Raw genomic sequence first — 16,281 nt, 5'->3', positions numbered from 1 at the left:
ATCCTCGTGTATGCGCACAAATTGCTGTAGATGCAATTAAGGCATGGAAGACTTTACAAGGACATGGAGGTTTACAAGGTCAATTATCTAAGGTAATACAAGGAGCTAATGAACCTTATGCTGAATTTGTAGATAGGCTTATTCAAACAGCTACCAGAGTTTTTGGGAATACAGAACAAGCAATGCCATTACTAAGACAACTGGCTTATGAGCAAGCGAATCGTTGGTGCAGAGATATCATTAGACCATGGAAACATGAAGATTTAAACACATATATTAAATTATGTAGAGACATTAATGAACAACAGCAAGTCGTGGCAGCTGCAGTAAAACAGGCTTTAGATTCCAGAGACATTAATGAATAAGGGCAAATTGTGGCAGCTGCAGTAAAACAGGCTTTAGATGCCAGGCCAAGAACATGCTACAATTGTGAACAAACAGGACATTTTAAAAGGAATTGCCCCATAGGAGGAGGGTTTAACAAAACTAGGTATCAAAGGAGTAGAATACCAGGTATTTGCCCACAATGCTGTAGAGGGAGACATTGGGCTAATGAATGCCGTTCTCAAACCACCATAGAGGGTACTCCATTATCAAAAAATGAACAAGGACCAGGTGTTTTTCAATGATATTGTGGAGAAAGGCATCGGGCTCCGTTGCCAAAAAATGGACAGGGGGGCCCAATGTTCCGGGGCCCAAAACCACAAATATACGAAGCACTGGAGGAACCCAGCAACCCCATCAGGGTAGTGCCCAGGACACATTGTCCATCAGATCCCTCATCAGACAAACCAGAGGGAGCGAAGGGTTGGACATCTGCGCCTCCGCCAGAGCAGTACTAACTCCAGAGATGGGAGTTCAAATCATTCCCACAGGGGTAAAAGAACCTCTTCCCAAAGGAACAGTAGGCTTATTATTGGGACGCAGCTCTTCTACTCTAAAAGGACTTCTGATAAGTCCTGGGGTAATTGATCCCGATTATGAAGGTGAAATAAAAATTATAGCCAGTTCTCCAAAGGGTATATCAGTAATTTCACCAGGAGATAGAATAGCACAGTTACTAATAATACCCAGCCTACATGATAAATTTTCCAGTCGTACTGTAGAAAGAGGTTCCAAGGGATTAGGCTCCACAGGTGTAGATTGGGCTATGCTTTCTTTAAATTTAGATTCTCGCCCAATGCTAAAACTAAATATTCAAGGACATGAATTTAATGGGCTACTGGATACAGGTGCAGAACTTAGCATCATCTCTCGTCAAGAATGGCCAAAACACTGGCCATTACAACAAGCCACTCAAACGCTTCGAGGCCTAGGAGTGGCGACTAATCCCCATAGAAGTGCAATGGTATTAGATTGGAAGGATCCTGAAGGATGTGAAGGAACTATACAGCCATATGTATTGGATCATCTTCCCGTAAATTTATGGGGAAGACATGTCCTAGATCAATTAGGTTTGACATTAACAAATAACATCAACCAAAATGCACCCACTATTATGACTAGACAAGGTTTTAGGAAACAAAAAAGATTAGAAAAACAAGAACAAAGTATAGCAACACCAATATAAATAGATCAAGGAACAGACAGACATGGGTTGGATTTTCAGAAAGGGCCACTGAGACAATAAAAATTACTTGGAAATCAGAAAGACCAGTATGGGTTCCTCAGTGGCCCCTGACTAAAGAAAAGATACAAGCAGCCCATGACCTGGTCAAACAACAATTAGCGGAAGGACATATACAACCTTCTGTATCTCCCCATAATACTCCCATTTTTGTCATCAAAAAGAAATCTGGTAAATGGAGATTATTGCAAGATTTAAGAGCCATTAATAATGAGATGGTTATTACGGGACCTGCTCAATCGGGGATTCCTCAATTGTCTGCTTTGCCAAAAACCTGGTATGTTTTAGTTATAGATATTAAAGATTGTTTTTTTTCAATTCCAATTCATCCTGAGGATACTCCACGTTTTGCATTTACTATCCCTGCACTGAATCATGAAGGTCCTGATCAGAGATATGAATGGAAAGTACTCCCTCAAGGGATGGCAAACAGCCCAACTATGTGTCAAATTTATGTTAACAAAGTAATCCAGCCACTTAGAAATCAAAATCCTGAACTACAAATATTTCACTATATGGATGATGTATTATTAGCACACAAAGATAAAACACATTGCTAGAATGTTATGCCACACTTACAAATTTATTAAAAAATTATAATCTAGAGATAGCAATAGATAAAGTACAATTAAATTTTCCAATTAATTATTTAGGAGTTCTATTATCCTCAACCATGGTCCGTCCACCAAAAATTCAAATACGAGTAGATCAACTCAAATCAATTAATGACTTTCAAAAGTTATTAGGAGACATAAATTGGATAAGGCCTTATCTAGGTATACCAACAGGAGAGTTGGGACCTTTATTAGATATCCTAAAAGGTCCATCAGATCCAAATGCACCCCAAATGTTAACGCCTGAAGCAAGAAAGGCATTAAAAATCATTGAAACATATATGGAAAATATGTATTTGGATAGAATTGATATAAGTTTGCCTTTATTATTTATTGTACTACCAACAAAAAATATTCCTACAGGAGTATTTTGGCAAGAAGGTCCATTATTATGGAATCATTTATCTTATTCCCCTAACACTATTCTTACTAGGTATCCTGAAGCTGTAGGACAATTAATACTCAAAGGAATAAAAGCAGCAAAGGGAGTGTTTGGAATTTCTCCCAATAAAATTATTACTCCATATACTATGAATCAAATTGATGAGTTAGCTAATGAGTTAAATACTTGGGCAATAATCATGTGCAAATCTAATGTTTCATTTGATAACCACTTACCATCTAATCCTTTATTGTCTTTTTGGTCATCGCATCCTGTAATTTTTCCAAAAATTACAAGAAAAACACGTATCATGAATGCTCCAAATATATTCACTGATGGGTCAAATAATGGCACAGCAGCAATAGTTACACCTGATCAAACTTTTACATTTTTAGTACCCAAACAATCAGCTCAAAAGGTAGAGCTTAATGCAGTATTACAAGCTTTTGTGATGTTTAAAGATTCTGTATTTAATTTATTTTCCGATAGTCAGTATATAGTTAACGCTATAGTATCCCTTGAAGATGCTGGTAGGAATTCCCCTTCCTCTACTGTTTTCTCTTTGCTTTCCACTATACAAAGTCTAATCTGGGACAGAAAAGATCCATTCTTTATAGGACATATCAGGGCACATACAGGAGTGCCTGGAGCCCTTAGTTTGGGCAATGATTTAGCAGATAAAACTACACATGACATACATACTTTCTCTACACTAGAAGAAGCTATAAATTTTCATAAAAAGTTCCATGTCAATGCTAATACTTTACAAAAGCGTTTTAAAATAACTAAGGAACAAGCTAGACAAATAATAAAACAATGTCAAAATTGTGTGACCTTTTTACCACAAGTTAATCTTGGAGTCAATCCTAGAGGACTGATACCTAACCATATTTGGCAGATGGACGTCACACACTTGCCAGAATTTGGAAAATTAAAATATTTGCATGTTACAGTTGATACTTCTTCCGGATTTTTGATGGGCTCCCTTCATGCCGGAGAAAAAACTAAAGATGTTATAGCTCATTGCTTACAAAATTTTGCCACTGTGGGCGTTCCAAAACAGTTAAAAACAGATAATGCCCCTGGTTATACTTCTACCTCTTTTAAACAATTTTGCTCATCATTTGGCATTACTCATATAGCAGGAATCCCATACAATCCACAGGGACAAGGCATAGTTGAAAGAGCTCATCAAACTATTAAAATGTACTTATTAAAGCAAAAAGACAGAATTGGGAAGGGGTATATATTCCCCAAAGATAAACTTTAAAAAATAACCCTTTTTACTCTAAACTTTTAAAATTTGGATTCATCAGGACTTAGTGCTGCGGAAAGGCATATGAGTCCCAAAAAATGTGCATAAGCCCAAGGTACTTTGGAAGGATATTCTAACAGGACAATGGAAAGGTCCTGACCCAGTAATTGTCTGGAGTCAGGGGTCTGTTTGTGTGTTTTCACAGGGAGAACAGCAGCCGATTTGGATTCCAGAGAGATTAACCAAGGTCCTGACCCAGTGACTGTCTGGAGTCGGGGGTCTGTTTATGTGTTTCCACAGGGAGAACAGCAGCTGATTTGGATTCCAGAGAGATTAACCAAGGTCCTGACCCAGTGATTGTCTGGAGTCGGAGGCCTGTTTGTGTGTTTCCACAGGGAGAACAGCAGCCGATTTGGATTCCAGAGAGATTAACTAAAGTGATTTCTACAGACCAAAAAGAAGATGATTTGACTCAAGTCCATAACAGCTGATATCCAAAACTCCAGTTTGGCTATCCTTACATCTGCGATAGAAACAGGATGCTTTTTTCAATATCTATTTTATTATTGCCCTTTCCCACATTCTATTTTGTTTTTTGAGCTCATACAGACCTAGGTTAATGTTTTGCTGATCAGTTCTATTTTTTGACTATAGTGTTTTTAAACATTGCAATGGAGATTTCACCTATAAAAAGTTATAAGGCCTTTACTATTTATGTGTTGTATATATTATATTATGTGTGCAGACTTGTGTTTTGTGTTATATGTTTGAATGTACGTATGTCCATATATCATATATGATGAGCGCTCATGAAAAAATGGATCCAAATATATATATATTTTTTATTCATGTGATTTAAATGGTTTAAATTGGGTAAACAACTGTTGAGGATTGTTTTAATATGTGAACAAAAAAGGAGGTTAACAGATCTGTTTGTTTACTTTCACCTTTCCTTTTCATTATATTTAATAATTCTCTTAAAGATAATGTAAATTGTTAAGAAAATTGTTTTCTTTTAGTGCCTTCTGGAATGTTACATAATTTTTTCTTTAGCCATTATTGCCAGAATTCCTATCTTCATCCCAGTGCTGGTAAAGTCAAAGATAAAACCAATCTACAGCTTCTGCAATAGCCATCATTGAACTGCTTGCAGAACTTGCCTGGACACATTGTGAACTCACCTGTATGCATTGTGAACTATCTGTTGGTGCAGTGACTTGTGGTAGTGTTGGGGTATTTTTGCTGATGATGTCATCGGTGGTACAATTTTTCCGAAAGGAGCCGTCAATTGGCTTGGTGTATCTTCCTCCCTTCTGCTTGTCATAATCGTTCAGCTAAAATTTGGGGGCCAACAGAGGTGAGGCAAAGAACCTCACCCCCCTGCTGGTACAAAGACCTATCCACAGGTGTGGTTGTATACTGGACCGGTAGTCAGTGATGGGTAAGATCCAATTGCAATGGTACCAACCTAACAGGTAAGGACCATATGTACTATTGGGCAACCTGAGGCAGGCACGGTCCCTAAGCCACATGCTTGTTGTTTAAACAGAGAGGGGGAGATGTTGAGAGCCACAGTCGAAGGGGCCCCAGCGAACTTCCAGCTGCCAGCAAACTTCCAGCTGCCGGCTGATGATTGGCTCACAGCGGCCCCAGCAACATCTAGCTGATTGGCTCCTCTGCGGTGATGCTCATTGGGCTGTTTCCCTGCCCTTTCAGACCACGGAGCTGCTCATTGGGGGACTTTTTTGGCTCCGCCCACACGACCCAGCCAATCGGCCTCAAGAGCAGGAGGATGGGGGGAGGTGGTGAGGCTTGTGGTTGAGAGAGAGGCTTGTGGGAAGCCGGTGGTGGCAGTTGGGGCTCTGAGGGTTTTTCCTGAGGAGCTGTTTTGTTTGGCGTGTGTGGTTCTAAAAATAAAGTTAGTTTCTTTGGACAAGTGGCTCCTGATTGTGCCCAGCCAGACTGCAGCAGACATGTTTTTTGTTTTTTTTTCTCTCTTCTCCCCTCGCCATCTCCCCAACAAGATTAGGGATATGGTGTTTTCTTCCCTTAGTTATCTTTTTCTTGAACACACCCACCACAGGAAGGAGATATTTGCCAGAGGATCTAAGAAGTGAATATCTAACATGCCATCAGGGCACCCTGTGACCCCCTACCAGAGCACACCTGGAATGCAACCCTTGAAGAGCTTCTTTAAAAGCCCTCTGTTTTCCTTGATGGATGGAACCACAGAATCTGGGACTGGAGCACACTCCCTGTGTTTCTCCTTTGCTAGCAAAGCAATAAACCTTCGTTTTCCTTTTTTCTCAAAACCATGTCTTCATTATTAAATTGGCATGACTTGGCATTGGGGACAAGGGCCAAGCATTCAGTAACAAAATTGGCACCCAGATGGGACCTGAGAGCAGCCCCCACTCTGGCTTTCTTGGGAAGGCCTGGCACTCCAAGCAAGTGCACTTCTCTGCTGGGGATGTAAGGCAAATTTTTAAAAAATATTTTTAGTTATAGTTGGACACAATACCTTTATTTCTCTATTTTTATGTGGTGCTGAGGATCAAACCTAGTACCTCGCACAAAGTGAGCGCTCTACCGCTGAGCCACAACCCAGCCCCCCACCCCACCCCCCACCCCAAGGCAAAATTTTTGAAAGCTGACTGCAGGAAAGTTAGAAGACAGTGTTGCCTTGGGTCAAACCAGCGGAGCTATCCCTGTGAGTAAACGGAAGGACTGAGGAACTGTCCCAGCAGCTGCCAAAATCCCTTTTGCTTCAGGGAATTCCTACCTTCCTTCCCTGCACGGTATGGATTGCTCCATCTTGGTCTACTTTGAGAAAATGTAAAGTCAATGCAGTGAAGTCACAACACCTTGGCCAATCTGTAAGCTCCCCAGATGTGCACACCGAGACGGTTGATTTTACACATCTGGTTCCCCTTGTAGGAGCATGTGGTCCCTCTCCGTGAAGACATCTGTGGCATCACTGTTAAATGGGAGTTGGGAACTTGGGGAGATTTTCCCCTATGTGGTCTGTCTGTTTTAAAGGTTCCTATCTGTCAGCCATAATTTGGGGAATCCTCTCTATTTGTCTGCCTCTATGTTTTTTTTAATTTGTATCTGTTTCTGGCCTTTTAAGATGTGAGCGATTCTGTGTTGATCCTATAGATTGTTTCTTGGTGAAGATCCTGTGGAATGGGCCACCTGTGGATATAAACCTGTCTAAAAAAAAGATGATGTTTTACTGTAACAATCTGGTCTTTGAATGGCTTTCTGAATTGTTATACAATCTTGCAGTTGGAGTTGATCTGTCAGATAAAATAAGTGAAAGATTCTGCATGTACAGGCATGTATGCAATTACATTATGAGTCTAAACAGTCAAACACTAAATTGGATGCAAAAAGTTGCTGCCTCTAATGTGCAAGTATAAAATCCTCACCAAAAAAGGATTTAAAAAAAATTTTTTTAATGATTTCAATCCAGTGCTGACTGTCCAAGTATTGCTTCTCAGCCTGGCCCAAGGCTGCTGCAGTCTGGCTGGGCACAAATCACGAGCCACTCAAGCAGGAACAAACTTTATTTCCAAACTCCACCAGCACCCTCCCCGGGAACTCTCCCGAACGCCACCCACGAGTCTCCTCTAGGAACATACCACACACCAATCGGAACTCCCACCACCGGAACTTCACCAACCAATGCAAACTCTTCAGGAATCCCCGCAAGAGCTCAACCAGAACTCAATGGGAACTCCGTGAGAAACTCAAAAGTCATCATCTTAATGGCTCACTGGCATCACCTCTCAACCACTACTTCTGGCAAAAATGCCATGCATCATCCTGACTCGGCTGTGGCCCTCAACATCTCCCCCCTTCTGTTTAATTAAACAATAAGCAATGTGGCTTAGGGACCGTGCCTGTCTTAGGTTGTCCAATACAACATATGGTTGTTACCCTTCATCGGATGAGCTGACCTCAAGGCGTCAGCCTCCTGTCTTAGGTTGGTACCATTGCAATTGGATCTTACCTGTCACTGACTATCAGTCCAGCATATAGCCATACTTGTGGATAGGCCTATGCACCAGTGGGGGGTGAGGTTCTTTGCCTCACCTCTGTTGGCCCCCAAATTTGGCCTTGGTGCCAGTGGGGGGGTGAGGTTCTTTGCCTCGCCTCTGTTGGCCCCCAAATTTAGACCATCACTAGCAGAAGGGAGGAGGATGCAAAATGCCATGACACCAAGCCAAATGATGGCTCTTTTTGGAAAAATTGTACCACCGATGACACCATTTGCAAAGATACACCAGCACTACCACAATTTGCTGCACCAACAGATAGTTCCCAATGCATACAAGTGATACCTAGTCCAGGCAAGTTCTGCAAGCAGTTCAAAGCAGAGGAATCCATCAATATGTCCATTTCCTCCCAAAGTAAATTGACTCCTTGATTGAGCATTACTTGTTGAGTTATTATTCATTGATGCATCAGTTTATACAGTTTGTTATAATAGCTATCATAGAAGCTGTAGTTTGGTTTTATCTTTGTCATCACCAGCACTGAGATGAAGATAGGAATTCTGGCAATGATGGCTAAAATATATATATATATATATGTAACATTCCAACAGGTACTAAGAAAAACAATTTTCTGAACAATTTACATTATCCTGAACAGAATTATTAAATATAATGAAAAGGAAAGGTGAAAGTAAACAAACAGATCTGTTAACCTCCTTTTTTGTTCACATATTAAAACAATCCTCAACAGCTGTTTACCCAATTTAAATTAAACCATTTAAATCACGTGAATAAAAAACATATTTGGATCCATTTTTTCATGAGCACTCCTCATATATGATATATGACATACACACATACAGACATACAACACAAAACACAAGTGTGCACACATAACACAATACATACAACACATGATATAATAGAAAGGCCTTGTAGCATTTCACAGGTGAAATCTCCATTGCAATGTTTAAAAACTCCACAGTCAAAAAATAGAACTGATCAGCAAAACATTAACCTATGTCTCTATGAGCTCAAACAATAAAATAGAACTTCATGATGTGGGAAAAGGCAATAATAAAATAGATATTGAAAAAAGCATCCTGGGGCTGGGGATGTGGCTCAAGTGGTAGCGCGCTCGCCTGGCATGCGTGCGGCCCGGGTTCGATCCTCAGCACCACATACAAACAAAGATGTTGTGTCCGCCAATAACTAAAAAAGAAAAATAAATATTAAAAAAAATTCTCTCTCTCTCTCTCTCTCTCTCTCTCTCTCTCTCTTTAAAAAAATAAAAATAAAAAGATCTTTCTTAAAAAAAAAAAAAAAGAAAAAAGCATCCTGGTTACCACCTGGGTTTGACTCTTCTTTGGATATCCCATCCTTTTTCCTGTAACTTGCATATGGGTCTGAAGGTATTCCCACAAGCAAGCCTCAAGGTTTTTTACATTTGAAATAGGCCTTAATGGTGTTGATTATTCATTAGCCTCCAGGTGTGGGAGAATCACACAAGAATAGCCAAGCTGGAGCTCTGGATATCAGCTGTTATGGATTTGAGTCAAATCATCTTCTTTTGGGTCTGTAGAAATCGCTTTGGTTAGTCTCTCTGGAATCCAAATCGGCGGCTGTTCTCCCTGTGGAAACACACAAACAGAACCCCAACTCCAGACAATCACTGGGTCAGGACCTTTCCATTGTCCTATTAGAATATCCTTCCAAAGTACCTTGGGCTTTTATGTACATTTTTTGGATACATATGCCTTTCCGCAGCACTAAGCCCTGATGAATCCAAATTTAAAAAGTTTAGAGTAAAAAGGGTTATTTTAAGTTTATCTTTGGGGGATATATACCCTTTTCCAATTCCCTCTTTTTGCTTTAATAAATACATTTTAATAGTTTGATGAGCTCTTTCAACTATGCCTTGTCCCTGTGGATTGTATGGAATTCCTGTTATGTGAGTAATGCCAAATGATGAGCAAAATTGTTTAAAAGAGGTAGAGGTATAGCCAGGGGCATTATCTGTTTTTAACTGTTTTGGAACGCCCACAGTGGCAAAATTTTGTAAGCAATGAGCTATAATATCTTTAGTTTTTTCTCTGGCTTGAAGGGAACCCATCAAAAATCCGGAAGAAGTATCAACTGTAACATGCAAATATTTTAATTTTCCAAATTCTGGCAAGTGTGTGACGTCCATCTGCCAAATATGGTTAGGTATCAGTCCTCTAGGATTGACTCCAAGATTAATTTGTGGTAAAAAGGTCACACAATTTTGACATTGTTTTATTATTTGTCTAGCTTGTTCCTTAGTTATTTTTAAACGCTTTTGTAAAGTATTAGCATTGACATGGAACCTTTTATGAAAATTTGTAGCTTCTCCTAGTGTAGAGAAAATATGTATGTCATGTGTAGTTTTATCTACTAAATCATTGCCCAAACTAAGGGCTCCAAGCAATCCTGTATGTGCCCTGATATGTCCTATAAAGAATGGATCTTTTCTGTCCCAGATTAGACTTTGTATAGTGGAAAACAAAAACAGTAGAGGAAGGGGAAATCCTACCAGCATCTTCAAGGGATACTATAGCATTAACTATATACTGACTATCAGAAAATAAATTAAATACAGAATCTTTAAACATCACAAAAGCTTGTAATACTGCATTAAGCTCTACCTTTTGAGCTGATTGTTTGGGTACTAAAAATGTAAAAGTTTGATCAGGTGTAACTATTGCTGCTGTGCCATTATTTGACCCATCAGTGAATATATTTGGAGCATTCATGATAGGTGTTTTTCTTGTCATTTTTGGAAAAACTACAGGATGAGAAGACCAAAAAGATAATAAAGGGGGCTGGGGATGTGGCTCAAGCGGTAGTGCGCTGGATGAGAAGACCAAAAAGATAATAAAGGGGGCTGGGGATGTGGCTCAAGCGGTAGCGCGCTCGCCTGGCATGCGTGCGGCCCGGGTTGGAGTCTCAGCACCACATACAAACAAAGATGTTGTGTCTGCCGATAACTAAAAAATAAATATTAAAATTCTCTCTCTCTCTCTCTCTCTCTCTCTCTCTCTCCCTCTCTCACTCTATCTTAAAAAGAAAAGATAATAAAGGATTAGATGGTAAGTGATTATCAAATGAAACATTAGATTTGCACATGATTATTGCCCGAGTATTTAACTCATTAGCTAACTCATCAATTTGATCCATAGTATATGGAGTAATAATTTTATTGGGAGAAATTCCAAACACTCCCTTTGCTGCTTTTATTCCTTTGAGTATTAATTGTCCTACAGCCTCAGGATACCTAGTAAGAATAGTGTTAGGAGAATAAGATAAATGTATCCACAATAATGGACCTTCTTGCCAAAATACTCCTGTAGGAATATTTTTTGTTGGTAGTACAATAAATAATAAAGGCAAACTTATATCAATTCTATCCAAATATGTATTTTCCATATATGTTTCAATGATTTTTAATGCCTTTCTTGCTTCAGGCATTAACATTTGGGGTGAATTTGAATCTGATGGATCTTTTAGGATATCAAATAAAGGTCCCAACTCTTCTGTTGGTATGCCTAGATAAGGCCTTATCCAATTTATGTCTCCTAATAACTTTTGAAAGTCGTTAAGTGATTTGAGTTGATCTACTCGTATTTGAATTTTTGGTGGACAGACCATGGTTGAGGATAATAGAACTCCTAAATAATTAATTGGAAAATTTAATTGTACTTTATCTATTGCTATCTCTAGATTAAAATTTTTTAATAAGTTTGTAAGTGTGGCATAACATTCTAGCAATGAGTTTTTGTCTTTGTGTGCTAACAATACATCATCCATATAGTGAAATATTTGAAGTTCAGGATTTTGATTTCTAAGTGGCTGGATTGCTTTGTTAACATAAATTCGACACATAGTTGGGCTGTTAGCCATCTCTTGAGGGAGTACTTTCCATTCATATCTCCGATCAGGACCTTCATGATTCAGTGCAGGGATAGTAAATGCAAAACGTGGACTATCCTCAGGATGAATTGGAATTGAAAAAAAACAATCTTTAATATCTATACCTAAAACATACCAGGTTTTTGGCAAAGCAGACAATTGGGGAATCCATCTCTTGAACCAAGGCATATTATAACTTGGCTCCAACATGTTTTCACTATTCTAACCAGAAATTGACACAAATGCTACTGTGTGTCAAGGTTATAGCCAATTTTCTTAATGTAGGTACTAACTTCCTTAATGATTTCCTTGTATCTCTTCTGACAGTAGGATGGCTCCATGGAATCCATTTTGTTAACACCAACAATTAGTTGTTTCACACCTAGTGTGTAGGCCAGAAGGGCATGCTTACAGGTCTGTCCATTCTTGGAGATAGATACCAGGTCAAATTCATCAACACCAGTGGCAATAATCAGTACAGCACAGCCAGCCTGAGATGTGCCTCTAATCATGTATTTGATAAAGTCTGTGTGTCCTGGGGCATCAATGATAGTCACTTAATACTTGCTAGTTTCAAATTTCTATAGGGAGATGTCAATGGTGATACCACACTCACACTCAGATTTCAGTTTATCCAAGACCCGGCATTCGTGAAGAAACCCTTTCCCATCTCAGCAGCTTCTGCCTGTGTTCTGGCAGCAAACCCATTGCAAAAAAAAAAGAAAGAAAACATTGATTGCCCTTCTGGTAAGAAGCTAGAAGATGGTCCTAAATTCTTGAAATCTGGTGATGCTGCCATTGTTGATATGATTCCAGGAAAGCCCATATGTGTTAATTTTTTTTTAAAGACAGAGAAAGAATATTTTAATATTTATTTTTTAGTGGACACAACATCTTTGTCGAACCCGGGCCGCACACATGCCAGGCGAGCACGCTACCGCTTGAGCCACATCCCCAGCCCAAGCTCATGTGTGTTGAGAGCTTCTTTGACTATCCTCAGGGTCATTTTGCAGTTCATGATATGAGAGCATAAGAGGGTCTCCTTGGCAGCTGTATCTGGAGTCTGGATGTTGCTCTTTTTTAGCCCATGACCTGCGTAGGCTTCATGAATGAAGGTTCAAGACGTGAGAAACCACTAGGGGGTTTTGAATTAAAGAGACATTCTAATTACCTTTAAACCATGTCCAGGACGGCTCCTCCTAGCTCCAGTCTCCAGCCACCTATTATGGTAACGAGGTTTACTGAAGAGGCCCGTGAGCGAGAGAGAACACGCCAGGGAGTGGACTTTTATTGAAGGAAAAAAAAATTCTGGGGAAAATCCCATCCAATGAAGATTAAGGGGGGCAGCATCCCAAGGTCAGGGGCGATGATTGGGTCTCTGGGGCAGTGGCCAGACACACCTCTGCATGGACAAGCCCTCCGACCCGAAAAAGGTGGAGAAAGCTCTGACACAGCTGTGCCTAAGAACCTCTCACCCAGCCAGGGAGGTAACTCAAATCACATGCAAGGATGGCCTCCCACACTCTTTAAAGACATTTAATAAAATCTTGTACAAAAAAAAAAAATGAAGGGCTAATTGTTGGAATCTATGCTGTACAAATATTGAGAAGGTACCAAAGCTATTGTATTGGCTCATGACTTTCTATTTGGCTGTGTGCTTTTAGTCCTTACGTCTGAATTTTTTGTAACTTCCATTTGGGTTCATCCCCATTTCCATTTTCCCACCACTTTGGGACAGAGGAGTGAACTGGAATGCTTAACCTCACAGAGTTGCCTTTACATTTGAAAAAACAAACAAACAAACAAACGTATCTGGGGCCCATCACACTCATTGTCTGATGATTAATAGCCTTTATTTATTTATTTATAGCTGTTGATGGACCTTTATTTATTTTTATGTGATGCTGCGAATCGAACCCAATGCTTCACACATGCTAGGCAAGTGCTCTACCACTGAACCACAACCCAACCCTAACTAGGTTATCTTAATGGAGGTGGGAGATGAAAGCTGCCAGACACAAAGAACAGGTCAATGGGTTCCAATACTATTAAATTACAACCCAGTGATAAAAAATTCTCTCCCCTTTTAAGACCTGACAGGATTTCCCATTCAGATAGGGGACACTTCTGGGCATAGCCCTGCCTGTTGCACATAGAGCTAAAAGACAGGGGCCTCCAAGAATCCACACATATGCAAATGCTTGTGTCATGGCCCTGCTGATATCTGCAGAGAGAAGTCCCTAATAATCTCTGTATGGTCAATGTGACCTTCATTGGACAGAGGGCCCTAGATACATACTTATATAAAGAGAGAGCCTCTGGGTACAACTAACAGTGGGGGACCCACTTAAAGTTGATGATGATAAGGGAGACTGGCCAAACAACAATACCCTATGCTCCAACCCCTTGAGTGCAAAATGGAAGGAAAAAAGAGATTAATGCTCAGTTTTTATTATATGCCAGACTGTGATCCCTCTTCTGGGATAAAATTTGTTGGGTAAATTAAATGTATAGATAACGTTCTCACCCAAAAAGCAACAACTTCATTTGCAAGTGCCTCTCAGGAAAAGAAAACAGAACCTGCTCTGTCATAAGCCTTCTAGAAGTGAGTAAAGTCATTTTAGGCCAAAGGGACCTTGAGAAAGGTGATCAATGTTATCTTAACCAATATTTGTTTTAGGAGGAAATAGCTTGCCCTTGGGGCGAGTGGGTGCACATTAAGAAAAAGGCATTAATTCTCTTCTGGACAGTTGTTTAAAATGTGAATGGAGTCAGCTTTGTCATATATCTTCTGTGTAGTAGAGCTATAAAATATTTATTAAAGTGTGATGTCCATTGCTTTTAGGATTTTTCTTTGTCAGAGAAACAGATAACTTAAAATTTTGACCAGGCTTGATTTTCATGAATAACCTAAACATATGTAAATATATATATATATATATCTGAAATGAAATATGTTTGTCTGAGCCTTATCTAAATGTTCTGTAAAAGTTTATAATGTGAAAGTTTATATAGGCTTAACCAATAAGTGTTATCTTTTATAAGTTGCATCTGGCATAAAAGGGCCAACTTCCATTTGAAAAACTGGCTTATGGGGCTGGGGTTATGGCTCAGTGGTAGAGCGCTCACCTAGTGTGGGTGAGGCACTGGGTTCGCTCTCAGCACCACATAAAAATAAATAAATAAAAATAATGTGGGAGGCCAACCTTATGGGTGACTGAGTTACACTCCCCAGCTGGGTGCTGAGGCGCTGAGTCACAGAAATGGGTGTGTCTTGCTACAGCCCCATGGGTGAAGTTATGCTCACCTGTTCCTTTGTAATATAACCCCTTGCCCTGTTTAGGATAGAATCTTCCATGGAAGTGCCTTGTGTGTGTCCCCTCCTCTTACTGTGCCCTTGGGTGTGGCCTACCCAGGGGTCAGTCAACCTGCTGACAGTGGACATCATGAAGATAGACTCAGCCCCCTGAAACCTGACCCCTTGCCTCATTTGAATAGCTTCTCCTCAATAAAAGGGGTCAGCGCGTGCTCTCTCTCTCTCTCTCTCTCTGCGGACCCTTAAGGTCAGAGGAGCCGCCACAGCAACCCCAAAGAAAAAGGTATTTGTGTCTCTTGTGTGGTTATTTCGTGCAGCCCAGTTAGCCCAGTTTAACTAGAGTGACCCCTGAGCCTTTTAGTTGCGAGAACAGAAACCCTGCAATTGGCGTCCAACGTGGGCCGAAAGGTCTTTAAGCCGCCGGGGACAAAAGAGACAAATGCTGGCTCCTAAGGGGACTCCAATTTAAATATTAAAGAAAGTTAGTGAAGTTGAAAGTTCTCTCCAGAAGTTAAGCATGCTTAGGATTGCAGAGTATTGTGGGCAGAATTGTAGAAAGTAAGTGAATTAGACAAAAGGAAAATCTGTGATGTTAAAATTTTTAATATTGGGTATAATTGTAGAGACTCTAAATAAATATAGTTATTAAGATGATTGATGGGCTATGTTGTTGAGTTGAGTCCTCTCCATGGAAAGCGCGCTTTTGTGGATTTTTTATACTTGTTTTTATAAATCTTTATAAAAGATTTTTTGGGGGCTAGGATTGTTGCTCAGCGGTAGAGTGCTTGCCTAGCATGGGCGGAACCTGAGTTTGCTGATCCTAGGGTAAATGCTGGCGTGGAGGCCACGGGGGCATTATCTATCAAGGAGACAGAGAGCCCTCTTGGGGACGATGCCATGCACACTCCACATCACCCTGTTTGGCCCCGGAGAATGGCTGGTTAGCCAGTGACGGGTAAGATTCCTCAAGGGAGGGACAACCTAAGACAGGCACAGTCGCAGAGGGGCCATCAGGAGAAAATTTGGGGGCCAACAGAGGTGAGGCAAAGAACCTCACCCCCCCACTGGTGCAAAGGCCTAATTCTTCTCCCCTTCTGAGAGAGGTCTCCTGCCCCATGGTTGCTTTGCTCCCCACATCCAGCTCAGATCAGATCCC

This window comes from Marmota monax, unplaced genomic scaffold (assembly GCF_021218885.2).
Source record: "Marmota monax isolate L192 unplaced genomic scaffold, Marmota_monax_Labrador192_F-V1.1 WCK01_AAM20220418_F8-fsc00068, whole genome shotgun sequence".
Lineage (NCBI taxonomy): Eukaryota > Metazoa > Chordata > Mammalia > Rodentia > Sciuridae > Marmota > Marmota monax.
Note: the sequence above shows the minus strand (reverse complement) of the source record.